Source organism: Panthera pardus, unplaced genomic scaffold (assembly GCF_024362965.1).
Source record: "Panthera pardus isolate Hobbes unplaced genomic scaffold, ASM2436296v1 HiC_scaffold_21, whole genome shotgun sequence".
NCBI lineage: Eukaryota > Metazoa > Chordata > Mammalia > Carnivora > Felidae > Panthera > Panthera pardus.
The window spans coordinates 26,388,150-26,415,719 of NW_026526777.1; the positions used below are offsets into that span (position 1 = coordinate 26,388,150).

Consider the following 27,570-nt stretch of genomic DNA (forward strand, 5'->3'; position numbering starts at 1 on the left):
GCTCTTGAGAGACTCTGCTCTTCTGTTTACTTGATATAATTCTAATAAATTACTTCTCTGGTTGAACCATATTTAAAGTATCTTTTTTAGCAAGATTTTTAAAAAGCATTTATTTTTCTATTTCCCCATTTCCTTAAGATGTGTGTTCTTGAAGTTCTTGCATATTTCATATTTGATCAATTGCCAGTATCTACTAAACTCTGAAACGAAATGGTAGCGACTTATGGGAAAGGGAAACCAACGTTAAACTTTCAGACATAGAGCTGTGACCTCTTTTTGTTACGATTCTTGTGTCTTCCGTTTATCACTTCGCCAATAGGACCTCTTAATTTTAGTTACCCCACGGAACTAGATGACCGTATCTTTCTCTTTAATGAAAAATACATTTCCATTAACTAGATGATACAGCTGTTAGATGAGCATCCCTCAGCACAAAAGAAGGAAAGACGCATTTGATTCACGACTAGAGCAGCTAATATAGGAAAATAGAAGTGACAGGGGAAAGGTGGGTCCACATTTAGACGAGAGAGAAGCAGCTTAGACTTTTAATTTCGGTTTTGACCGAATTTTTGCTTTTCCCTGCCTTCTAGGCACCTTGCAGTTGCCAGGTCAGATTCACAAAATGAGCCCTTGCAAAGCAGTGTCAGCGTGCACCAGTGGGAACAACGTGGAGTATTAGCAACATAAATCTCCAGATCAGCCTAGTTTTTCCCAAAATCAGTTTCAGCAGCCCTGACGCATGGGGTGGGGAAGGCAGGATCATGAAATTTCGAAGGCTGATAAGGGAATTCATTTTTGTTTCTGGGAACTGGAGGCTTCTGAACACAATGAACAACAAAACAGCTCAGCCTTGGTTGGAGGAATTTCTTTCCCACAATTGTCTGATTCTTTTAGAACAAAGACCAACAAATTGTGTGATCCTGAGCAGTCCTGGGTTTCCACATCTATAAAATGAGGGAAATTGATCAAATGACCTGTAAGATACCTTCTAAATCTGAAGTTTTACCACGCTCTTCCTTCTCCCACAGTGAATAAGATTAGAAGGAACAGACTCAAAATGCAACAGGAAGGAATGATTTAACTGCATATTTATTGATCATCTATTATGGCTTAGGTCCTGCACTAGCTCTGGAGTCGGAGATCTGTAGGACACGGATCCTGCTCACAGCCTGGGAAAGAAGGCAGACACGTAAGCAAACCACTTTAGCAAAGTAATAAGTGCAGCAAGACAAATTCAAGTACAGAGTGGCATAAGCATGGGCAGCAAGGCCATGGTTACAAAACCAGGATAGGGGCCCTGGAGTTTTCAGCAAGGAAAACACATGGTCAGAGTTGAATTGCAACAAATAACTGTCAGAGGTGTGCAGAGTAGATTGTAATGAGCCAGCAGACGTTTGTCATTTATTCATTCAGGCATTTCTTAAGCATCCACTGTGTTAAATAAGGAAAACTCCTCGCTCTGTTTTTATGAATGAGATGTGGAAACGTGCGATACCTAAATTTGTTTAAGGAGGGGAAATGGTGTCTGTCTAGGCTCCCTAAAGGGGAGAGAATAGAGGGGCTTTGAAGGTTTTTTTTCCCCCTTGCCCAATGGCTTTGTTATGTGGTATTCCGTGGTAGCCCTGAGAGAACACAGCACAGATTTAATCACTCTCTCCTTTCCTTCTGTTTAAAGTTCAATAGACTGGATAGGATTGACCCATCAAGCGGCTTGTTGAATACCTACTATTTCCACAGCAGTAAACTAGACACAGTGGGAAGGAAAACACTGAACCTGGAAGGAGAGCGGGGAGTGTCAACGGGGGGTGAAGAATGGTGAATAGGTTAGTGTGGCTGGAATGGAGGGAGGTAGAGACAGGAGGTGCCAGATTGGAGACAGCTGACCAGATTTATCTGGGGCCGGCGAGAAAAATTGTGTCGTACAGGCAATGGCAAAGTTTGAAAGTTGAATCAAAAGTCTGGCTTGTTCACTTCCGACTTCGGCTCAGGTCATGATCTCACGGTCCGTGAGTTCAAGCCCCGCGTCGGGCTCTGTGCTGACAGCTCGGAGCCCGGAGCCTGTTTCGGATTCTGTGTCTCCCTCTCTCTGACCCTCCCCCGTTCATGCTCTGTCTCTCTCTGTCTCAAAAATAAATAAACGTTAAAAAAAATTTTTTTAATTAAAAAAAAAAGTCTGACTTGTTCACATTGCAGTGTCACACCTGAGGTAGCGTGAACTGAATCCGCTTTTCCCCAAGTTGAATTACAAACAGGGGTGCCATCTGGCACCTTATTTACCACCATCCCTTCCGGGAGTGCCTCTTCATTTCTCACCTCGCCCAGACTGTCGAACTTAGTTCTCCCACTAGAGGGCAGTCGAATGTCACAGATTCCATATTGGGTCCTCTCCCCTCCCCACATTTCTTAAACATAATTTCCGCCACTATTTTGTCTTTTTCTAATCCAATGTTTAGCTTGGTATACTTAACAGACGGCATTACATTAGTTTCAGGTGTTCTCCCACTAATTTTTAAAGGGATGCTTTTTACCCCCCCCCACTCACCCTTTAACCCCCCCGCCTCCCCAACGCCGCCCGCCACTCACCAGACTCACCTGTCTGAAAATCACCATCAGTTCTGTATCAGAACCGGGAAAAGTTGTGGAGCAAGAAAGGTCTCTGCAGTTCTCACTCCTTGCCCTCTCAGTGACACCGTCCGTTACCTGGACCCTGACACAGTCCTCTTCCTACAGCTGGCAAACGTTAGCTTGTGTGGTTACACCTTGAAGAGGAAACTGTTTTCACAAGGCCTTAGGGGCACCTGCGTGCAAGGTGCGGTCTTGTCCTCCTCATCCTGAGACTCCCACAGTGGCTCATGACAGGAAAGCATATGGATAGTTGGGAGTTGAATACAATTGTATTGAAGAGCCAGAAAACATCTCTAATGTTGACTTTTTTTTTTTTTAATGTTTATACATTTATGGGGGGGGGGGCAGAGAGAGAGAGGAAGAGAGAGAATCCCAAGCAGGCCCCATGCCGTCGTGAGATCACGACTGAGCTGAAATCAAGGGTCAGACGCTTAACCAACTGAGCCACACGGGCACCCCTGTAACGGTGGAATTTTAGGCCAGCGGGAAAGGTTTAATTTTAAGAGGCTTTCCCAGGGCTTCCCAAACCAATGCAAGGTGTAGCTGCCTGTGCAAAGACCCCATCTTCCATCAGCACTGTGTAGAGTGTTTGGAGTTGAGACCATTACAAGGTACCAGAGAGATGCATGGTACAGAGAAGTTGTTTGGTGAAGTCTTCTCTGGTGTTTGGCCCTAAAAACTCCAAACTGAGAACATCCTGGGTTTCAGGTGAGCCCTCCTACTCTTCTCCTCTCTGAGAATACAGAGAGGTTGGCAGCCCAATAATCTTGGACAGCCTCAAGAACTCAGACACTAGGATTAATATTCTCCCTGAACCAGGCAGCCCCCAAATGTTCTGGGTCATGGAAAAGGTGTAAGAGAGAAGCAGGACTGATTTCGAGGCCAGTGGGACCCAAAGGGATTGAAGTCAGTCTGATCACCAAATATTTACAGAGTTTCTCTACCCCATCTCCAGTATCCATTCACCTTTGCAAAAATATTTGGATCTCTTCAAAGAAAGTCTACTGAAGGATTTTTAAATGAAAATGGTACAAACATTGCCCTTTGCAATTTTAGCTCAAACTTGTTTTACGGATAAGCCCGGGCCCAGAGCAGAGCCCTGAGAGAACGCAGCACAGATTTAATCACCCTCTCCTCTCATTCCTTTCGACCACCTGCTCCCTAACTAGTAACCAGTTCTTCATTCACCCACTCATTCATCAAGTATATACTGAACAACAGCTTTGGATCAGGCAATGAATTACTCCTATAAATTCAAAGGTAAACCCAACAGAGATTGCCTTGTCCTTAAGAAGCTTACACTCCAATTACCCTCCTCATCTGTCCCCTCCCCAATTCAGAAAAAAAAGCAAACAGGCAATTCTGACACTCGGTGATAAGTGTTACAATCCAGGCAGCTTTCAGGTGTATCTAGACATTGTTAGGAAGCACTCCAGGGAAGCTTCCTGGAAAGCTAATTATAGGGTGTATTAGTTTGCTATTGCTACTCTAACAAATTACCACAAATTTAGTGGATTAAAAGTTTATTATCTTAGGGGCGCCTGGGTGGCTCAGTTGCTGGAGCGTCTGACTCTTGATTTCAGCCGAGGTCACCATCTCATGGTTTGTGGGATGGAGCCCTACCTCGGGCTCTGCACTGACCACGCAGAGAAACTATTTATAAAAAGCTTATCATGTAGGTCAGAAGCCTAACACGGGGCCCACTGGGCTAAAATCAGTGTGTCAACAGGGCCATGTTCCTTTCTGAAGGCTGTTGGGGGGCATCTATTTCCTTACATTCTCCGGTTTCTAGAAGATGTTCACATTCCTTTGCTCAGAACCTCAGTTCTCCAACTTAAAAGCCACCAACGTCATATCCCTTTTACCATTCTTCCATCATCACATCTCCCTCTGGCTTCAGCTGAGTAAAGTGTTCTGCTTTTAAGGACCAGTGTGATTAGATTGGGCTCACCTGGGTAATCCAGGCTAATCTCCCCATCTGGAGGTATTTAACTTAATCATATCTGCACAATCCTTTTGCCATGTAAGATAACATATTTATACGTCCCAGGGATTGGGAAGCGGACATTTCCTCCTCAAGGGGGCCATTACTCTGCCTGCCATGTAGAAAGACAGCCACATAATGGGAAGGGCAACAGAGGTGGGATTTTGGCGGGTAGGAGGCCCTTTCCAGGCAGTGGGAAGAGCGTGTAGAAAGACCCCTAGTTGGGAATCGCATGTATTCTAGAAGCAACATGGAATTTGCCTTGGAATGAGGGAGGGAGTGATTCATTCAAGCCCCATTTATTAAATGATGACATTATGGGCATTCGGAGGATACAAGATGAACAAGACAGTCTTTGTCCTCCGAGGCTAGAGTGAAAAGCAAGGGCCAGATTATGAGAGGCCTTGTTGACTTTCTTAAAAGTTTGAGCTTCATGCAAGAGCTATACAGAGTCATTCATCCATTCGTTTGGCAAATTTTATTGAGCACATGCTACATACCAGGCACTGTTCCAGGCTCTGGGAAATACAGAAGTTTAAAAACTAAGGTAAAAAAAAAATAATAATAAAACAATAACAATAATAACAAAAAATAAAAACTAAGGTAAAGAATCCCTGCACTGGGGCCCCTGGGTGGCTCAGTTGAGCAATCAGCTCTTGATTTCAGCTTAGGTCATGATCTCATGGTTGGTTCCTGGGTTCAAGCCCTGAATCGGGCTCTCACTGACAGTTTGGAACCTTCTTGGAATTCTCTCTCTCTCTCTCTCTCTCTCTCGCTCTCTCCCCTTCCCCCAAAATAAATAAACTTTAAAAAAAAATCCCTGCCCTCATGGAGCAGACAGGCTAGTTGATGTTAAGGAAGGGAAGCAGATGTCTGCTTTAGAAAGATCATTCTGGCTAGGGTGTTGGAAAAGAGACAGGACTGGAGCAAGACTAGAGGTAGCCCAGCCCCTTAACCCCCTTCCTCAAGATTCATAGCCTTTCCCCACCTTCACATCCCTCCCTGGCCAGTTCCTGTTTTGTCAGGAACCCTCTTTCCCCTTTATCCTCCAAGGGTACCTATTCTGCAACGCCGCCGGGCTCCCCGCCCCCAGCCCTGATTGAACATTCTACACCTGGGCTTCCCAGTGCTGCAGAAGAAAATGATGAAAACGTTAATACCCTAGCCACTACATATCAGAATATCTGATTCCAGCCACATCCTCCACCCTGCTGACAATTCCATTCCCTCTCTAAGAAGCTACCGCCCTCATTCCTTGCCTGAACCACTTTCCTGAACTCCTCAAGCCCAGCTTGACCCCCTTCTCTCTCAGGAGATTACCTACAGACCGACCGTCAGGTAGCAGCCAGTTAGCGCCTAACCTCCAGGCTTACCGATCTACACAAACATCTGCGGGTGCACCCTTCCTCTGAGATATCCCAGACAACCCCACCCCCCTGTGTCCGGATCCCATCTCCTCTGCGACATTTTTCATTAATCATCTCTCTATCTCCTTGGTCTCCCCCCTCAACATATGAGCATGTTTAAGCCTTCCCTTCTGAAAAAGGAAAGACATAACAAAAATCTTTCCCTTGATCCTGCAGCCCTCCCCCCACCCAATTGCCTTACATTTCTCCTTTCCTTTAACTGTCAACCTTCTAGAAAAAAGTGCTCAATGCTATTTTCGGTCTCTTGTATTCCTTAACCCACTGGAGCCTGGTGTTACTGTGACTGTTCTCACACCACGGGTCCCAGTGACTTTCCTGCCAATCCAACGGGCACTTTCCGGCCCTGCCTCCCCTGGATGTCCCCGCCACACTGGTGTTCCGGTCACTTTCCTGACACTTCCTCCCACCCTCCTTTCTGACACCCTATGGTCTCAGTTTTTTCCCCTGTCGACGTGGTTGTTTCTTCTCCATTTCTTTTGCAGGGCTCTTGCTTCCTCTGTACGCCCATCTGGGTGATCTCACGCATGCCCACAGCTTCGCCGACCATCTATGACCTGAAGAGTCCAAAATTCCTGTCATCTGTGCCTCTGCTCTGACTTTAGCTTCAGAAATCCACTGTCTGTTAGACAACCTCACCTAAACATTCCACAGGTTCCTCAAACCCAACATGTGCAAAATTAAACTCACGTTTGCTCCCCCAACACCTGGGCCCTGTCTTACGTAGTCCCCCACTTAGTGCTGGCACCACCTGCCACCAATTCCTATGGCATCAAGCAGAGAGGGATTCTAGATTCCTGCCCCCACTTCCCACATTCAATATATTATCAAATATTATTTTTTTAAATTTTTTTAACGTTTATTTTATTTTTGAGACAGAGAGAGACAGAGCATGAATAGGGGGGAGGGGCAGAGAGAGAGGGAGACACAGAATCGGAAGCAGGCTCCAGGCTCTGAGCCATCAGCCCAGACCCCAACGCGGGGCTCAAACTCACGGACCGCGAGATCGTGACCTGAGCTCGGACGCTTAACCGACTGAGCCACCCAGACTCCCCTATTATCAAATATTATTGATGTGACTTCCTAACCATCTCTCGTACCTGTCCTTTCCTTTTCATCCTCATTGCCACAGCCCTGGCACATCAGAGATTCTCTGATCTTGCACTCTGAACATAGCCATGGCCTCCTAAGCTCTCAGCCTGTTCTCCTAACCTGGCAGGGAGCAGATGGCACGCTCCAATCTGAAGAGACAATTTACAAAGAGTCAGCAGGGTGAAGGAAAGCCACAGGAATAGTGTGCAGTACTTTGGGGCCAGCAGGAAAGCAAGTTTCCACCCCCAGGCCTGCGAAGGCAAAGGAACTGAGAAAAGGGAAGGAAGAGAGGGAGAGGGAACCACCTAGGGGGAGCTGTGAACTTTGGTTGAGGGTGGCAGCCAGCCCACAGTGACTCCAAAGAGAAGGAAATCCCGAGAAACAAATATCCAGACCTCTTTGACCTCCTTCCTTCCAATCTCCTGCCAGGGCTCCCCAGTGGCCACGCCCTACTAGGAAGCCAGAGGGTCAAGATTGAGCCTGCAGGAGCAAAGGGAGGACACAGTGCATCTTCCAAATCCTTCCTCCCGTGTAACATGCCAGAGGTTTTTCTGGTCAGATCGTTCCCAGCTCCACTTGTCTACCCCCTGGGCTCTCTGTCACCTGCAGGACAAAATCTAAACTTTTTGGCATGTCCTGATTTCTCTTATAAGGACATTTTTCTCCCCACCAAAGTGCGTTATAAAGCCTTTGATAAGACGTTCAACCCAGTGACCCAGGCCTCTTTCCTGTTAGCTCTCCATTTGGGACTTTTCACTCCAGCAACACAGATGCTGGTGGCCCACAGGCTCCTCTGTTCTCAGGCCTCTGAGCTTAGCCCAATGACAGGCAAACAGTAAGCTGTCACAAGTATTTGCCTTGCCAACAAGTGGTGAATGGGGGAGTAAATAAACACGTGTTTTTATCCCCCGTGGCTCTCGAGGATCGGGACTAGGATCATGTGTACATTATGATGTACGCGCCACATTCTGTCTAGCCATTAACAAGTTTCACTCACATTCTCTCATTCGAGCCGCGTAACAGCCCGGAGTAGGAAGTGAAGCTGATATTACTGATGCTTAAGAGGGTGGAGGGGGCTACACAAGGTCACCTGGCAGAGGGCCGAGAGAAATGCAAACTTCTCCTTCTCATTAGGGATCCTTTGCATTCACTCAGATTTCATCTTACATGAGAACAAAATAATATCCCAAGAAATCCTTGTGAACCGCAAAGTCACTTTTCATATTGTTCCCCCCTGCCCCCTGCCCTCCACGTAGGACGTCCTCCGGTTATTCAAATTCCCTTCCTAATAAATATCCTCTTACTGAGCTCTGGAGTCTCTTCCAATTCTACAACTATGAATCTAAGTATCGTGTTGGCTTTGTTGCACAGTTTTGTATTAATGAGGAAAATTTAAAGGCCCTGTATCTTATTAAAAAGGCCCTTCTGACATTTTTTTAAAAAGTAAAACTCTAGTAAACCCTAAATAGACTGAAATAGTAGCATTTCAATAAATATTTCCTTGAGACCAGGGAAGGGGTAGGTTGGCAGACATTTCCATGGGATTCCCCTGGCTGGGGAGGGCTAGGCTTCTGAGGGAGGCTGGGAGCCTTGAGACCCTGGACACCTGAAGGGGACTGCAGAGCGGGGGGTCTGGGCGTCGGGTGTTGATCCTCACAGACCCGCCAGAAAGGAAGGAGGGCCCTGGGGGAGAATGGGATACAAGTGTGAGGAAAATGTACTTTGAGATCAGGGATCATAGTTACTATGCCAAGCAAATGCAAGTGAGGAGCTGGCCAATTCTCGGTTTCTTTTGGGTGGAGTCTTTAGGAAAATTCTTCTAGAGACCACTGCTCAAAGAAAGGCACTCGGAGTAAAAATGTTAAACATGACCCACTGAATTGAAAGAAGCGGGCTTTTTCCCTACCATAGTTGGGGTGGAGGCCGCTCTACCTCCCCCACCCCTACTAAGGGTTGCTACTCTCTGGGGTTCAGGTGGGACGACCCACTTGGGCGAACCGAAAACCCAACGAGGCTGAGCGCACAGCGCGGTGACAGCTCCCCCTCCGCCGCCCTCAAGGTAGGGACTTTGGCGGGCGTCGCAATCCTGATAAAGATGGGGGCGGAGGGGGGATGTCCTCGAACCGCTAAGTGGTTCGTTTTCAGCCGAAGGACCTGGCGTGCATCCGACCCGGAGCAAAGGGGCCCCCGCAGGGAGAAGTAACGACCATCCGCAGAATCCTCCCCCGGGCGGGAAGCGGCGGCGCGGGCAGTCGGGTTCCCGAGCACAATCGGACGCCAGCGCGCAGCTCGCCCCCGCGCCCCCGCGCCCCCGCGCCCCCGCGCCCCCGCCGGGAGGGAAGGAGGGAGGGAGGGAGGGAGGCGGGAGGCGGGAGGCGGGAGCGAGAGGTGGAGGGCGGTCAGGGTTCCGGGGCCCGCCCCGCCCTCGCGCTCGCCGCCGACTCGGCGCTGCGGGCTGGAGCGGGCGGCCGGGCGGCTGCCTGTCCAGGCCGGGGCTGGCCGCGCCTCGCGTCGCCGTGCAGTGCGCCGGGTCTCCGGGAGATGGCTTCTCCGCTCCCGCCCGCTGCTCCCGCTATTGTCTCGCCCGGGGTGGCCTGACTCTGCGGGCTCGCGCACGCTCGTGGCCCGGAGGGCTTCCCCCGCGCCCCCCGGAGCCGGTCCCGCGTCCTCCGCTGCCTCCCCGCCAGCCCCCGGCTCCCTCCTCCCCCCTCCCCCTCCCCCCCCCCACACCCGGGCCGGCGCTCGTGGCTCGCGGAGAGGGGAGCGGCGCGCGCGGGCGCGGGGACGCCTGGAGCTGCGGGGCCGGCAGCCCACGTCGCCGAGCACGCGACACGTCGGGTCTCGCAGGGAAGCCCGCAGCGAGCACAGGTAGGACGCGCATCCGGCCGGGAGCCGCCGCCCGGGGTCTGCAGATTGCTCGCCGAGCCGAGGGAGCGGAGGTCAAGGGGCTCTCCCTCCAACATGGCAACAGCCGAGGTGCAACAATGGAAGGAGCCGCGGGTTCCCGGCGGCCGGCAGAGCTGCGGACGCGGTGGCAGCGAGAGCCCCGGACCGCGGCGCCCTGCAGGTTGCCGGCTCCCTCCGCCACCCCGCCCCAGCAGTTTCGGGGTGTCTCGGGTCCCCGCTTCTCACCCCTTTCCCACCCCTTTCCTCTAAACACACTTCCTGCCCTCCAGCTGCACGGCGATCTGAAGCAACCAATGGTTTGGGGGTTTAAGATGAGAAATAAAAAGCAAAACCTGCCCCGGAGTGGGGGTGGTGGGGATGGTGCTTTCTGTTGCGGTGGGTGAAAAGTCAGCATGTAGCCGGGGGAATGTATACATTTTCTGGCCAGACGGATCGCCGACTTGGCTTCTCCCTTATAAGGGTACTGCAGCACCAGGAGAAGCTTGGGGGAGAGAGAGGGACCCTCAGGCCTGACTTTCCGGGCCCTCCGCGGAGGCGCTGCTCTCCTGGCTGGTACTTGTCTCTCATTTTCAGCTCCCGACAGCGGCGACTTTGATGTTGGGGAGTTATGGCAGCTGCAGGAAGCCCTGGGGACGCTGCCAAGCAGGGGTGGGGTAGGGTGGGGAGCCAAGGGGCTTGGCCAGCTCCTGGGTTGTGAGAAGAGGTTCCCGAATGTATGAGGTTAGTGCACACACCCTAATTGGCTGAGGGTGTGTGTGTGTGTGTGTGAAGAATCTGCCATTGCTCTTATTCCCCGGGCCAACCTTCTCTCCCTCTGTCCCCACCCCCTTTTGGGGTCTTTGTGACTTCCCTGTCCCAGTCCCACCAGCCACGCCTGGAATGGAATCTCTATTGTCTCCTGCTGCCCTGATGTGTTTTTTTGTTTTTTTTTTCCTTCTTCTCAATTCCGCTGGTGAATTTTGTACCCTGTGCTGGCTGGTCCCAGCATGGCACCAGATTCCTTAGCACACAGCTACCCCAGCTTCCAGAAGTGGGCCAACGCTGCCCCTCCTTCTTTCTCTAAACTACCTGACTGTCTGGGATGGGGCCAAGCAGATGTAAGCAATTTGCGCCGAATTCCAAGCCTGTATCAGTTGCTGAATGAAAACTTACTCCACTGCCGCACCAGGCCTTGGAAAGATATCGGAAGACCCAGTGTTCCAGAGGGTGGTAAACCTGATCCCAGGTTACTCCTCCTCCCCCAGTTCCAGCTGTGCATCCTACAGCAGAGAGGTTAGGAGGCTACACAGTTACATCTCCTCCAGAGCCTGGCAGTCGCATCCGGGGTTGTGTCCATGGAAAAATTAAGTAGAGGCATATTTTATAGCTCTGCCTGGCAGCCAGCGTCCGAGGCGATGGTGGCTCCGAGCCGGAGCCCTGGACTGAGGCTGTGGCTGCTTCTCCTTTGGCCTTTGGGTGAGCTCAAGGTTTGATTTCCATGGCTCTGAGTTTACTGCTGAGTGTGCATGGGTGTGTGTGTGTCTGAATTTGGTCAAGCTCTCAGCCCTGGCCAGAAGGGAGCTTGTGCGTTTCCCTCTCCCTGGAAGCTTCAGTGAGGGAGGCCCGTGGGTGTGCTGGATTTTCCCTGGGGTGCTCCCTCGGGATTGCCCAATGACCTGGAATTCTTCTGGTCTTTGCCATGACATAGTGGCCCTCTAGCAGGCACCCCACAGCCTTGTGGACCTTTGAACCCCTCTCATTGGTTTCCTCACCCCACCTGGGCCTGGCACTTTGCAGGTACCTCATATGGATGGGCCTTCAGCCTGGACAGCCCTGCCGCAGCCAGCAGGGAGAAAAATGAGAGAACTCTGTTGCCTTTGGGGGGGTTCGTGACTGGCCATAAACTTCAGGCTCCTCACGATGCCAGGATGTGAACTTGGACGTGACAGTGCAGAGTAGTAGAGAAAAGGGTGGGTGGCTTGGGGGTCAGGAGGCTTTCAGTCCTTGTGTGACTGACTTCGTAGCGCTGTGAGCATGGACAGCTTGTGAACCTAAGACTTAGTTTGCTTATCTGTAAAATGGGGAAAAAATAATACCCTGGGCTCACAAGGTTGTTTTAAGGGTGAAATACATTGCTTCCTGTGAGCCGAATAAAATCATGTGTGCAGAAGTACTCTGAAAGCTGCAGAGTACTATAGCAATGTGCGTTATTCACTCTTGAGTTTAGCCTTGGTAACAACAAAGGAGGGAGAGCTGGTGGGGGTTGGGGAAGGAGTGGGAGAAAGGGATGGAATAGAGAATGTTCTAGGACATGGGAAGAGTGATCTGATGATACCAAGATAGCTATGTTTTGGGTTACTTCTCTTTTTTTGGAGGGGGGGGGTTACTTTAAAAAGGGCAGGATGGGAGCTAGGAGAGAAGAAAAGGCTGCTTAATAATATTTGTAGGGAAGTGGGGAGACATATACCACCCCCCACCCCAAAGGCTGGCTACTGTCCAAAGAGGAGTGCTGAGCTGGCAAATAATATAATAGCTAACGTTTACTGATGTCAGTCAGCTAGTTAATGACAGAGGAGGGATTTCAAGCAGGCTGTTTCACTCCAGACCCTGTGCTCATAACCTTGATGTCACTATCAGGGAGATGTTGGGTCTTGGGAGAATGGAAAGGGATTAGCAGAGTCACGGAATTCATTCACACTGGCTTCCCTTGGATTCGCATGCCCCTGACATGTCACCAGACTGGGACATACCTTAGACGATAAACTTCTCAAGGGCAAGGGCCCAGCATCGCATCTCCTTAATTCCCAGGTATTTGGGGGTTGAGGGTGAATTCCTTGGGTTTCTACCTCACAGCCTTTCTCTGCTTTCTCATTTGTATCCCTACCTTCAGTGTAAGGAGAAGGATGGGAATAATGAAGTCAAGCAATTTTGCTACCTTCTGGGCAACACTAATACCGTTTGGGAATTGAGGTGCTCTGGGAAACTGAGGCACATCTTTTGTTTTAGTATTTCTATATCTGCTTTATTTTGTGTCTTTTTTATTTAGGAAATTATTATTTTATTTAGGAATTTAGGAAATTATTATTATTTTATTTAGGCATTTAGGAAATTATTATTCTTGCATATCCTACGTATGACTTTTAGAACCGGAAAGGACTTTGGAGATCGATGCCCTGAGAAGTGACTCTCCCAAGGTCATGCAGTTAGCGATGCTGGAACTTTACGCTTGCCCCACAGATCACAAGATGACCAATGACAGGACCTTTCTTTTGGCACCTTAGAGTTGTGTGCAGACGATTGGGAAATTCTCTTAGAACACTGGTCATGGAATTCACTCACCCCAAATTTCTATGTCGGTGAAAGAGATTAAGGACACAGAAGACACCATTTGTGCATCGGGGCAGAGGCCTTCAAGTTCTGGAGAAGGAAGAGGAAAGAGGTTCTTGATATTCCTGAGGCAGAATGCAGAACTTGTGACTGAAGGAATCTTGCAGTTCACGCCTTCCTCTTTTGGGATACTTCCTGTAGGAAGTCTCATCCAGCAGAGGCTCCATGGCGTTTCAAAGAGGAGCCAAAGGTCATTTGTCTCTTCAGAAAATGTTTTCCTTTCACCAAAATGTTATGACTCCTGCCTCTCTTCCTTGCTGAAAACGCTGGTCAATTCTCTTCTTCCTGGACCTTTCTCTCGAGCCACCCCTAGTCACTGAGAGTCATCTCCTGGGTAATAGTTTTCTTCTCTGCGCTTCTTCCTGCCATGATTTGTGCATCCTATGTCTCTGCTCCTGAGGGTCCTGTCCTAATGGCTAGATTCCACTTTGTCTCCTCTCCTGTATTCTCCCCAGAGGGAGGTGGGTGTCCGAGATGAGAGCTGCTGTGCTCACATGGCCGGTTGCCCAGGTCCCATGCCTGGCTAAGCCAGGCCCACCAGGAGTTAACGCTATGGAGGCATCCTTTTCAGCCAAGTTCTTCTATCTCAGAGTAGTTGGTCCGCTTGGTAGCAAACCAGAAGACATAAGGGGAGGGGCAAAGGGGAAGGAACCAAGGAGATTCCATTTTCAGGAAATGCTACAGCTTACCTTGCTAGCGAGAAGAAATAGATATGAGCCTTTCTTGTCTTAGGTCGCAGGCTAATCTAGAATGTAAGGTGTAATGATGGGGCTCTTCCAGGGTCGAGACCCCTCTTGAGAGCCCCCCTTTTCTGAAAGCAGGGCATCTGCCACATTCCTGATTCGCCCTGCTGTTACCCCTTCCTACAGGTAAATAAAGGAAGTTAAACTGACAAGGAGCACCTGTAAAGTGCACTTAATGCTGACCAAAACTGGAGAGATTGTTTGCAAATTGGGTATTATGGGAAGCTGGGAGAAGACATCTATATTATTTTCCCCAAGAATATTATGGCCAGGATTTCAGATTTCTGCTCTAGACCTTAAGAAGGCAGATTATTATTATTTTTTTTAATTTTTTTTTAATGTTTATTTTTGAGACAGAGACAGAGCAAGAACAGGGGAGGGTCAGAGAGAGAGGGAGACACAGAATCGGAAGCAGGCTCCAGGCTCTGAGCCATCAGCACAGAGCCCGACGCGGGGCTCAAACTCAAGGACCACGAGATCATGACCTGAGCCGAAGTCGGCCGCTTAACCGACTGAGCCACCCAGGCGCCCCAGATTATTATTTTTTTTAAGTAAGAGAGAAGTTAGATGTAGTTCCCTGACAGGAGACTTTGAAACATAGAGTGGTTCCAAAGGGATAGCCAAGTCTCCCAAGTGCAATTTTGATGACGCTGTTGCAGACCGTTTCAGCAAGGAAGGCGAAAAGGAGCCACCTGAGCTCAAGTTCAAGTACCACGAGGCAAGAGCACATGATGAAGAATAACCACCACACTGAGTGTCCACCTGTAGCTATTTTTTGTTTTGGGGGGGTTTTTTGTTCTTGTTTTTAGTTTTTATTTTAATCCCTGTTAGTTAGCATACCGTTTTATATTAATGTCAGGTATTGTCCGCCTGTAGCTTCTCAAACGTTATCTGTACTTTCCCCTTCCCCTAACCTTGGAGAAAACCGCGATGATGAAATGGTCTCCTCCCCTTTCACCGATGTGCGACCTGAGGTTGCGGTTAGGTTTAGTTCAAATTAAGATTCCGAAACATGCCGAAGGTTGTAGGACTAGTTAGAGAAGAAGCAAAGTTTGAGTCCAGGTCAGGAAACTTCCAGCACCTGTGTTTCTTCCCTTGGTGCTCCCCTGAGGGGACCGCTGAGAAGAAGTGTCAGTGAGCCCCAAGTTCTGAATGAGACAGGGCTTCCCCAAGAGTCTGCTGACAGAGTCTGTTGACAACAGAAATGGTTGTTTTCAAAGCCATCTGTGGTGAAGCTATGGTCACAAAGGGAGATAAGTCAGAGAATGTTTAAAAAAGAACTCATTCATTCAGCAGATGTTTTTTGAGGGCTTACTAATAATGACTTTAGGTGCTTTCAGTGATGAGGACTGATAGCCTTCCAGAACTTACAGTTGAGTGGGGAATACAGACAAGTAAATGGGCTGTGTGTTGGGGGCGGGGTGGGGGGTGAAGCATGGGATGCTTTGGAAACTCATAAGTGGGACACTTGGGGTAGTCAGACGTCCTAGAAGAAATTAAATGTTAGTCAAGGGGCTCCTGGGTGGCTCAGTCGGTTAAGTGTCCGACTTCGGCTCAGGTCACGATCTCACGGTTCCTGAGTTCGAGCCCCGCATCGGGCCCTGTGCTGACAGCTCAGAGCCTGAAGCCTGCTTCTGATTCTGTGTCTCCCTCTCTCTCTGCCCCTCCTCTGCTCATGCTCTGTCTCTCTCTCTTTCAACAATAAATAAAAACATTAACTGTTAGCAAGATCTGAACAATGAGTAGAAATTGGGGTGGGGGATGAAGTGAAAGGCAAAGGGGGTGAAGTGAAGGTACTTTAATCTGACCAGAACCATTGAAGGAGTTTACCTTTTATCTTTTATTCACAATGTACCTGATGTTCTCCTCAGTGCACAGCAGTGGAAGAAGACAGACATAGTCCCTGTCCTTCTGGAGTTTGTATTCTGGGAGAATTTAGTTCACTAAGTTCACTAAGTTTAGTTCACTAAACCAAGCTTTTTTATTTTGCTGACAGGGATTCTATGCTGGTATATCAGGGAATTCCTCATAGATAAACTCTGGCGGAACTTAGGGAAAGTTTGAGAAAGACTCTTGTGATAGTCCTATGGGTAACATGGGGTGGAGGCAAGAGGTGGGTTAATTGGTGGTTGGTTCCTTGTTCTCCGACAAAAACATCTTCAGTGCCTCTGTTCATTCATTCTTACATCTATTGATTCATCAACTGAAGGGCAGTATAAATTCAGTATGTACATACGAGTATGGCTTCGGACCCAGATTCCATGGGTTCAAAGCCTAGCTCTCCCTCATACTAGTTGTTTGACTTTGGGAAAGTTACTTGATTTCTCTGTGCTTCTGTTTCCTCGTTTGTAAGATGGGGAAAATAATAGTATGGGGGGGGTGGGGGGGGAACAAGCTGTGGTGAAAATGAAATGAGTTCATTAATGAACTATCTAGAATAGGGCCTGATAAATAGTAAGGGCTTAGAAAATGGTGGCGGTTACAATCACATTATCATCCTTCAGGCAAGTTTGTGCTGAACCCTAGGGATACAAACGTAAATTCAATATGGTCCATGACCTTGAGGTAACCACATTGTACTCCAGAAATTACAAGTGAATGCATGAGTTGCTTTATGGAATGGGGTAATCCTATAAACTCGGTATGAGGCAGTTGTCCATGGCTGCCCCAAGAGGTGGTATAATCTGAGGCAGCATTTCATAGAAGTATAGAAGCTAGGACAATAGCGTTTAATATTTTGGGGACTTCTAAATTCCAAGAATCTAATAAATGCAATGGGGTATCAACCCGGAAACGTAAACTACAATTTTGCCTTCCTCATCCAGAATCTCTGATTCTGTAGCAGGGAGGTGTTAAATATTCTCCTCTGGCTTGGTCTGACCACCCTCAGAACACGGTATTTAACAGCTCTGTCCCTAGTGTAAAACGCTGTGCTGAGCGTGGTGGGGAAGACAAGATAAATAAGAGGTAATTTTTGTTCTTAAGATTAATGGGCTTATGTCTGTGAAAGTGCTTTGTAACTATAAAGCACCCACCTGGATAAAAATTATTTTTATTCTAATCACTAGTAGGTATAACACAAAACACTAAATGCCGTGTATATTTAAATAAAAAAAAAATTTTTTTTAATGTTTTATTTCTGAGAGAGACAGAGACAGAATGCGGGTGGGTTAGAGGCAGAAAGAGAGGGAGACACAGAATCTGAATCAGGCTCCAGGCTCTGAGCTGTCAGCACAGAGCCCGACACAGGGCTTGAACTCATGAGCTGTGAGATCATGACCTGAGCCGAAGTCGGACGCTCAACCGACTGAGCCACCCAGGCACCCCTAAATTTTTTTTTAACATTTATTTTTTGAGAGACAGAGAGTGAGTGGGGGTGGGGCAGAGAGAGAGAGAAGGAGACACAGAATCGGAAGCAGGCTCCAGGCTCCAGGCTCCAAGCTGTCAGCACAGGGCCTGATGCGGGGCTCGAACCCACGGACTGCGAGATCATGACCTGAGCCGAAGTCTGACGCTCGTCCCACCAAGCCACCCAGGCGCCCCAATGCTGTGTATATTTAGAGATGTTCAAAAGAGAGCAAAAGTCACTTTCTGTCATAGGAGATGATAGAAGGCTCAAATACAAGGGCAGGTGTTTGTAGAGGGCAAGCCAGAGAGGATTCCAGAAGGCACTAGCGTGACCGAAGATTCATGGGAAAACTTGTGGCCCCACGGAATGCTTAATAACCATCAGTATTTGGGGGGCCTGCAGGGAACTGGGCTGGGGCTCAGTGTGGGGAGTCTTGAATGTCCAGTATGAAAGCAGGGAGAGACAGAAACCTTTTCGTCAGAAGGATGATATGAACAGAGCCATTGCTCCAGGGTTGTGGCCGTGGAGCAGATGCTTTAGGGGTCAGTGGGGAGACAGAGACGCTTAGGAGGTTGTTTCAATTGTTCGGATAAGAGAAAGAATAATAATCTTTGGTGCTAGGGCACCTAGGTGGCTCAGTCAGTTAAGCGTCTGACTTCGGCTCAGGCCATGATCTCATGGTTCGTGAGTTTGAGCCCCACATCAGGCTCCCTGCTGTCCGCACAGACCCTGCTTCAGATCCTCAGTCCCCCTCGCTCTCTGCCCTTCCCCTGTTCGTGCTCTTTTTCTCTCTCTCTCTCAAAAATAAACAAACATTAAACAATTTTTCGTGCCTAATGGGTGCTTTCAGTAGGTTATTTAACTTGAGGAAAGTAATCGGAAGCTTGGAAAGGAATGGACCAGTCTGAGAGAGACTGGAACAGGAAGGCTGGGAGATTTCCTTCACTGGAAATAGACTGGTGGTGGCTCAGTCTGGAAAGAGCACTGGAGCGGGAGTCTGGGACCTGCCTCTAGTTTCTGGTCCCACTTCTGTCACTGACTAGCTGTGTGACTCCAGACAAGGCATTTCTCCTTCTGGTCCTTGGTTCTTTCTCTCTCTCTCTCTCTCTTTATGTTTTTATTTGAGTATAGGCGACACACAATGTTACCTTGGTTTCAGGAATACGACTTCTCCGTATGTTACGCTGTGCTCACAAGTGCGGCTACCGTCTGTTACCGTGCGATGCTGGTGCGGTATCGTCTGCTAGATTCTCTGTGCTGTGCCTTTTATTCCTGTGACCTACTCATTCCATAACTGGCAGCCCGTATCCCCCACTCCCCTTCTCCCATTTTGACGCTCAGCCTTTGGTCCTCTTATCTGGAAAACGGGGCGTCGTCCTTTGGTTTCCTCTTGTTTATTATTTGCTTGCTTTTGAGGGGCTTGCGACGGTGAAGAAATGCTTTGGGGTGTCGGGGGAGAGGGTGGAGGCGTTGTACCAAGGTAATCACCAACGTCAGCTTGCCCGTTGGGTAAAATGTGACGTGCCTGGGTCCCATTCTGTGAGATAGGAAAAACGCTATGAGTTTTGGCCTGAAACAGTTTCCAGTTTAATTCCTGATTTTGTCGTTTGCTAGTTGTGTGACCTTGGTGGGGGGGGGGGGGGCAGTAAATTATTCAGTCCTTTTCCTCTTTTCCGCTTGCCTCATCCATTAAATAAGGATATTAATATCCACACGTAAGGATTGTTGTGAGAATTAAACAAGACAAAACCTCGCACAAAATGCCAGAGGAGAAAAGCAGGTGTATTTCTTTCCTCACTTGACCTCCCCCCACCACTCTGCCTGCCCCCCTCCCTTTCCCTTTCCCCTAAACAAAGTATGACACCTTCCCTCCAGGGAGGACTGGGGACGTATCCATGGGGATACTAACTTGACAGACTTTGTGATGGTGTTTACATACATTGGACTGGCATTTCAGCAAGGTGCCTATGGAACCTTAGCCCTAATGGGCCTGCACCCACGGTCACACCCTGGCTACACTTACCCAGCTGCCAGCAGTGTCACCTAATCCCTGCTGAGAATGGTGACTCCTGCTACCCTGGTGCCCTGAGTGAGGGTCACATGGGCAAGGCCCCCATAAAGACGGGGCTGGTGAGATGTTAATGAGCTACACTGTGCCAGGCTGATCACCCCTCTGTCGAATGTCCCCTTTGCTCAGCGTAGACTGAGGCCCTGCTCTCCGGAGACCTTGGTCTCCCTTGGGACCTTCCTGTGCAGAGTGGGGCATGGGAGATGGGAGAAAGGCATCAGGCAGGTGCAGAGCAACACCAAGTCGTTGTGTCACACACGCACACAGCCTCAGAATGTTAAGGAGACACTGAAAGCAAAAGCAGGAATTGGAAGGATTGACCAGGGAAGGCTTCTGGGGCTCTTGAGTCAGAGTGGGAAGAGGAGAGAGAGAGAAAGTAGGAAAGAGGAAGGAGCCTCCAGCTGCACCCAGGGCTTTGGAGGCCCTAAGAGTCAACCGGGTGGGGAAATAGGGTACGGGGAGTCTATACCAGGCTGTGAGTGCTGATGGGTCCTTCTGAGGACTCTGGAACCTACCGCTGGGACAGGTCTGGGGGGAGACCAGACCGATGTGGGGAGTCCTGGCTGGGATCTGGTACCACCGGACACTGCCTGCTGCCTCCTTCCCAGGCTGCCGTCTCTGTATCCCTTTCCCTGTGGTTTGGGGATTCTGAACACTGGGAGGCCATCTTGGAGATGGCCTTGGTCTCAATCTTAGTTCCCTCTTAGGGCCCAGCATCCTGAGTGGAGTTTCTCCTTTGACCGGGGTAAGCTAGCATCCTTAGTCTCCCTTGGGGGTCAGTGTCCTTGGCTGACCCTGAGCAGGATATCCTTCTCAGCTACTGAAGAAGGCCTGGGGGCCTCCTGGGTCAATCTTGGCCAACAATACCCAAGGCCTGGGTTAGGAGGTGTCAGTGACTTAGAGACCAAGCTGCCTGCTGGGCCTCGCTGAGGGGGACATGAGTTCTGGACAAGGACAAGAGATGCCTAGGCCTCAGGAGCTGAGACCAGGGAGGCCATGAGGAGGCACAGCCACCATCAAGATCCACCCCGCCTACCTATTAATGGGTCATTCCTCCCAGGCCACTGGAAATTTCCCTTTCCACTTCCAGAATGGGTTGGGTTGGGCCCTCCTCTGCTCAGACTCTGCTTTTTTAGATGCAAATGTCCCTGGGTGGGACTAACACCTTGGCCTCTCAAATGTCCCTGGGTGGGACTAACACCTTGGCCTCTCACACCCCTGTGTAAATTAATATCAGATGTTTGCTGGTGTTTTGTGTGTGTGTGTGTGTGTGTGTGTGTGTGTGTGTGTGTGTGTGTTTCTGGGCTGTAAGATGGGGGCTGCTTGAGAGCGGCACCCCTTTCCTTTCCTACCCTGGTCTGTGGGGACCTCAGGGCCTTTTCAATGCACCCTGAATTTAGGAAATAACTGAGTACCTCTGAGGCCTCCCAGAAGCTAGGTGGCCCTTGGGCGAAGGTCCTCCTGGGCTCAACTGCCTGGAATCCCCTTCCCTTGCATTCTGGCTCCCTGGTCCCCTCCGGGCCTGCGAGCCTGCCTCCGGTAGGCTGCAATGTGGATGCCGAAGGCCCAGAGCTGCTCCCTGGAGCGGAAAGGTCCTGTTTTCCTTTTTCTTCCGGGTTCACCCTTCCATCTATTTTCTCAGTCGTCTTTGCCAGGGACACTAAGATCATGACCTCTTGGTGTCTAAGTCCACTTCCCCAGGGAGCTGATGAGGGAGTGAGTGAGGTGGAGGGGATGTGCAGGGGAGGGGGGGGACCTGGAGGGTGGGAAGGTATGGGGGGTATGCAGGGGCAGATGTGGGTAATTGTGGAAGGTGTGGGGATTGTGCGAGGTACGCGGGGCACAGAGGCGTGTGTGCTTGGGGGAGGGGTATGGAGTATGCATGGAGAGTGGGGGGGGGTACCTGCAGGTGCGTGGGGGAAGGTATGGGTGTGTGTAGGGTGGGGAGGGAGGAGGTGCAAGAGGTAGGTCTTGGGGGGTGAGGGGGTCTGCACAGGGAAGGGAGTGCGTGGTAGTAGCTACGATGGATGTGTGGGGGGACGTGGGGGAAGGTGTGGGGGTACATGCAGTTCATGTGATTACCAAGGCTGTAGGTCCCTGAGAATGACTAGTCTACCAGGGATTTTCTTGATCTGGGGAGTTAGCACGAACTGCAGATACTCTTTCTTACCAGATCACATGTCCAGGTTGCCGTTTTAGGGACTGCGGTGGCAGAGGAGCAGCGGGCAGGGCTTGCGTACCGCGTAGAGCCTCCCCACCGGGATAGAGGAGGGCAGCTTGCCCTGGGCCCGGTGGCATGGTATGGGGCCTGGTCTCCAGCTCCTCAGGTTCCCGAGGAAGACTGGCTCAGCCTTTTTCTGCTTGACTTCCTTTTGGCCTTCCTGCAAGCAGAGCAGGTGGCTCTCAGCCAATGGCAGCCCACCGCCCCCACAGCCTGTCCCCGCCCACTGGCTCCCTCACCCAGGCTTACAGGCAGCCGCCCCCAACCTTCCCACAGACCACATGGGGGCTGGGGCCCCACTTTCTGCACTCTGTGTGTGTGTGATCATTCTGGGGACCGGCCCTCCGAGTCCTTCTCATTCTCATCCTGGGGTTTGGTCCCAGGGGTGTACTTGTGGGGGCGGATAGCACAGGGCTAGGGACAAGATTGTTCCTGAGTATTACACCCTATGGCCCCCCACGTCGGGTCGGTGGCCCCTTCCCCACCCTGCCACAGATCCAGTATGCGTCCCTGGGGCAAAGTCGCTGACCCTTAGTGGGCCTCAGTCTGCTCATCTCTAATGGTCAAGGGGGCCCTGTTGTGGGGAGATCGCTTCCCTGATGTGTAAGGAAGTTGCTACCAGAAAACCACCAAAGGATTGTTAGAAGTGAATTAATCGGAGATGCTCCTTAAAAATCCAAGCTCTGATCTCCAGCAAAGATGTCCCTCTGGAGATAGTCCCACCGGCATTATTCCGTGCACTCTTCGTTAGTCCAATGCCTCTGCAGTTCCCCGAGCTACGCCCCCCTCCCCTTGCCGCGGGCCTGGGCCAAAATCTGAAGTGCTGCTCCTTGCTTCTTGCAGACTCTGATGGGTTAGCCCCGCCCAGCGTGCCCAGCATGTGAGGACTTGGGGCAGCAGCACGGAGCAGTGAGGTGGCCCCACACCGCCTCTCCTCTTCCCTCCGGTGAGTCCTCCAGGCAAAGCAGAGACTCTTTGGTGTGCTGTTTTCCCTCTGGTGCCACGGGCCGTTTGGGAACAGCTGTGACCTGCTTTCTGGATTCTGTTTAATGGGCTGGCCTCCTCCAGGGAGTTTCCCCAGCCTACACAGGAATCCTGGAGAACTGGATTCCAAAGGACTGAGCTGGGGAAGCTGGACTGGAGGTTCAGCTGGAGGTGACAGGTGACAGCAAGGGGCCTTGCAGGAACCCTTGGTTTGCAGGAAGCCAGTGGCCCTGTGTGACAAAGTAAAGGAGGGGGGTGGCAAGGATCGTGAGGGCTGCTGTGTCCCCATCCCCCTTTCCACCTGTTTTGTGACATCCTCCTCCCAGAGGGGCTTCCTTTATACTTCGTGGAGTCTCTAATACCCTCAGAGAGATTAAAGGTTCATAGATGTTGGTGTTTGGAAATGTTGGGGTTGTTTTTATGACATGGGATGGGCTGGTGTAAATCTTTGTCTGAAACGAACTTCCCTTAGGAATCCCCTCAGCTAGAGGCAAAGCATAAGAGACTCTTAAACACAGAGAACAAACGGAGGGGTGCCGGAGGGGATGGGCTAAATGGGTGATGGGCATTGAGGAGGGCACTTGTTGGGATGAGCACTGGGGTGTTATATGTGAGTGATGAACCACTGAATTCTACTCCTGAAACCATTATTACACTACATGTTAACTAACTTGGATTTAAATTAAAAAAAAAAAAAAAAAAGGAATCCCCTCAGCTGGAGACCAAGATTAGCACAGGAAGGTCATCCTGGGAGCTCCCCCCCCCCCCCCCCATCCTATCCCACTGCCTTTCTCTGGAGGACCAAGGAAGCTGGACGGGTAATTCTTTTATTTATTTATTTTTTAATGTTTGTTTGTTTATTTTGAGAGAGAGAGGGACCATGAGTGTGTGGTAGGGGCAGAGGGAGAGGGAGAGACAGAATCCCAAACAGGCTCAGTGCTGTCATTCCAGAGCCCGACTTGAACCTTGAGATCATGACCTGAGCCAAAATCAGGAGTCCCAACGCTTAACTGACTGAGCCACCTAGGTGCCCCCTGGAAGAGGAATTCCTTTTTTTTTTTTTTTTTTCTTGGTGCAAAAAGGTGATTTTATTAAAGCACGGGAACACGACCCATGGGCAGAAAGAGTTGCCCAGGGATTGTGAGAAGAGACTGCTTATATACTTGGGAGTTGGGGGAAGTAAAGGCATTCTTAACCACATGCTGCTTGGAGGGAACCCAGCTGATCAGAACTAGAAGGGCTGGTTTTTGAGGCTGTGGTGGCTGAGGGCAGGTGGGGGTGGTAGGAAGCAGGAAGTATAGACCAGACAGAGAGGAGATGTGGCCGCTCTGGCTCCAGGGATGGTTCCTGGATTAGAGATCCACACACTGCCAAGACCTCTCTTCCCTCTTTGCCAGGGGTTCCATTCAGGTGGCTGCCAGCTCCTGGCCCCTGATCCACGTCGCCAGCTCTAGGAAGGAAAGTTTTGAGAGGAGCCACGAGTTGCCTGCCCTCTTCCATCCTGACTCTCTTCTTACCCGAGTCCCAAATCTGCAGGGTTTGTGGTAGGAGCTATGATTGCCAGGGATTGTGTGTGTGTGTGTGTGCGTGTGTGCGTGTGTGTGTGTGTGTGTGTGTGTGTGCACGTGCGCATAGACTAGCTGCACACGTGGTTTCTGAGCTGGACTAGAGGACTCTTGGACTCTGAATGCAAACAGAGCTCTATCTAACCATGTTGCACAGGCTTCTGGCATCTGTCTCTGCTCTCCTAGGACCCAGAGAACCCTCTACGAACTCCAGTATCAACTTTGGCTTCAAGTTAGTGGAATGTCCAGGGGTAGGCCCAGGGAATCCAGGGATGAAAAATGAAGTTCCAGCAGCAAAGGCTGAATCACGTGGGGCTGCTTTAATTTGGCGCAGAGGATGCTAGAGAGGAGCTGGATGAGTAGGACAAGAGCACAGGCAGCTGTTTTGTGTCTCCCCACATTTGGAACTAAGTGACAGCCACAGAGAGGAAACAGATAGGAGAAAGACCTTGTGGGTGCATGTGACTCTGTGATGGGCCTGACATCAAAGAACCTCGTGGAGCTGTGTACAACCTATAGGCTTACAGTACAGAAGCTGGGATCAGATATACATCTGTTTGAGACAGGGAGCCTGACCTTTTGGATACACCTTCCTGTTGGGGGAGTTGACGCAGGGCATGCTGACATTCCTTCCTAGAAATGGCCCTCTGGAGGTGGGAGTGGGGGGTGGGCAGCAGGCCTGTGGAGTGAGGTGTGGGGGATGGGTCCCTGGCTGGAAAGCCAGTGAGATTTGGGGTACGGATGAGTATGGGTGTTGGGGGGGTGGGGAGGGGCAGGGGTCATCTGAATACAAAATTCTGGAAGCCAGAGCTTCTATGTCCATATGGCCTCTGACCCCTTGACCTATTCTGTTCTGAGAGGAGGTGCTGAAGGCCCCTTCCTAGGTAGTCCTAGAACTGAGTCTTCTTCCCTTATTAAAAACTACTAAAAGGTGGGATGCCCAAGGCTGGGGGCTTGAGACCCTTCATATTTTTTACCATCTTGCTCAGTAGCTCTCCATTTTCCCTGCCCAGTGAACATGGGCCAAGACATGCAGTGGTTCCCCGCTTTGTGCCCCAAGGAGGGGGGATTGAATTATTTATGGATATGTCTATCATCTTTGCTAGGTGGCGAGCTCCCCGGAAGTGTGCCACAGCCCTCTGAATACTTCTAGGGCCAGCATGGCACCTGGCGTGTAACCAGTACTCATTGGCCATTGACATTCAATTTCGTGGTTCTGGATGTGAGGAGATGACCCAGAGCTCACAGGCTGAGCAAAGGCAGAGCAGTTCTAAAAAGGTGCCCTCCAGCCGGGCAGCCGGAAGCCCTCTGCGCGCACAGCTGGTGTCACTGCTGGCTCACTGGCACAGGGACTGAACGGAGGGGAGTGTCCTCTCCTTTGTCTCCACCCTTGGACTCCAGACCATTGTGTAGCTCTGCCCTGACCCCATTTCCTCCCCCGCCGGCCTCCAGCCATCCTTTGGCAGCTGTGTGGACTGTTCGGTGCCTGGTGCTGCTTGGACCCTGGCACTGACCTGCTCAGCCATAAGCACGCCCCTCTTCCTTCACCAGCTGCCTGGTGGGGTCCCTTTTCCCCGCTACCCTCTGGTCTTCCTGGGAGTTCCGAAACCGCGGTCTGTGCGGTCAGCCCTGGCGGCGCGTCTGAATTGCCTAGGGGAGAGGGCTTTGAACTGATCAGAGTCCAGGGATTCACCCTACCGAATCAGATCCCCCCAGAAGAGGGGCCAGGAACCTGTAGGTTTGAAAAACTTCCCAGATGGCAGTTGTGAACATTCCATTGTGGACTATGTATTAGATAATATTATCGTGTCTACCTTAAATGTTGTGGCTGTGCTAATGGCGTTGTGTTTATATAGGAGAGCGTGCTAGTTGTTTAGAGATTCAGCCTGAAGTATCTGGAGGTGGAGCCCTTGCATCTAACTTTCAAATGGTTAAGCAGAGACGGAGCGCGCAGAGGTGGGGACGCGTTAACAGCGCATGTAGGTGGCGAAGGGAAACTGGCCGAAAGTGATCTGAAAGATGGACGGGAGCAGGGAACACAGCCATGCCACCGAGGTGTGCAACTGCAGGGGGCGCCATTCACATGGTTCTCTTTGTTGTGGTCCGAGGGTGACATTCACATAGAATACAGTGTGTGGGTACCCCCCCGCCCCCCGGAGTTGCGTGACACTGTCATACTGGCCCCAGCTGTCTCTTTTTGGATGGGCTACAAAGCCCCGGGCCCTCACCACCCCATGTCTTTCCTGGGACCTACATGGGTTTTTTTTCACAGAATCCCTAGTAGCCCTTGGGGACTGAGGGAATAGAACCTCTTCTGATTTGTCAACCAGCAGAGGCTGGCAGAGAGGGAGCTGAATTGGGGAGGGGGGCGGGGAAGGCAGGAAACCTGAGACTCTGATTGCAAAAATACTTTGTGTATCCCCACCCGTCCCAGAAAATGAAATTTGGGGCTTGACTTCTTAGAGGGGAAGCCAGGTTGCTCTGGCTCCAGGTTGTTAGGACTGTCGCTCCGTCTTCCCTCCATCCCCCGTCTGGATTTCCCCTATGCCAGGCTACCACTCAATACCTTCACTCCACCTTGGGGTGGGGGGGGGGGGCTCTCCTGGTCCTGCGGGGGCTGCTGCTTGTCTGTCTCCTCCTTCAGATCCCTCAGCATCAGAGTGAGCAGAGCACTGAGCCTTTTAGAAGGAGCAGCTGCCAGTGTGGCCCCGGGCACAAGATCTGTCAGCCGCTGGGCCTCCTCTGCCTGGCTGACAGACAGTCTGGTGGAGTCCTGGCCAGGCACCAGGGGACGGTGGTTAGAGAGGGGTAGCTCGGCTTTCCTCATCTGAATTCCAGTCTTGGAAGAACCTCAGGAGCCAGGCCTGCTGGATCATCTGTGGGTCTGTCTTCTCTTTCCTCCCGGGGCTGGGGCTGTTCCTTAGCTCCGGGATATGGCTTTGGAGTCCGCTGAGAAATTTGACTCAAGGAAACCGATCGGTTCAAGTCAGAGTCCCAGAGCTCGGGAGGTGCTTTGTGCGGTGGTCCCGTCCGTCTGCCCACCTGCCTGTACACATGCCAAACCTGGCCCAGTTGAGGTGAAACCCAGTCCTGTGTTTGTAGGACCCCAAGGAAGGCTGCCAGCTGCATCCTGATCACTGGTCTTATGTCTAAAAACTCTTCCCACCAGAAAGCTCTGCCCTTACATCCCAGTTCCAGTTGCTTTTCTCGGTGGAAATGAGGTGAATTTGGAACTTAAGGAG

The 27,570-nt window shown here is 50.6% G+C and overlaps 1 protein-coding gene across 2 annotated transcripts in view; it reads left to right on the plus strand.

Moving 5' to 3' along the window:
• The first annotated feature begins 9,562 nt into the window (after nt 1-9,562).
• PIK3C2B (phosphatidylinositol-4-phosphate 3-kinase catalytic subunit type 2 beta) overlaps nt 9,563-27,570 on the plus strand; it is a 66,122-nt gene continuing 48,114 nt past the window's right edge. The window contains exons 1-2 of one of the 2 annotated variants that reach the window (XM_053909020.1): nt 9,563-9,993; nt 22,623-22,725. The gene's annotated coding sequence lies outside the window, so the exon portion shown is untranslated. The remainder of the gene's footprint in view (nt 9,994-22,622; nt 22,726-27,570) is intronic. The other variant, XM_053909019.1, reaches the window with a different exon arrangement.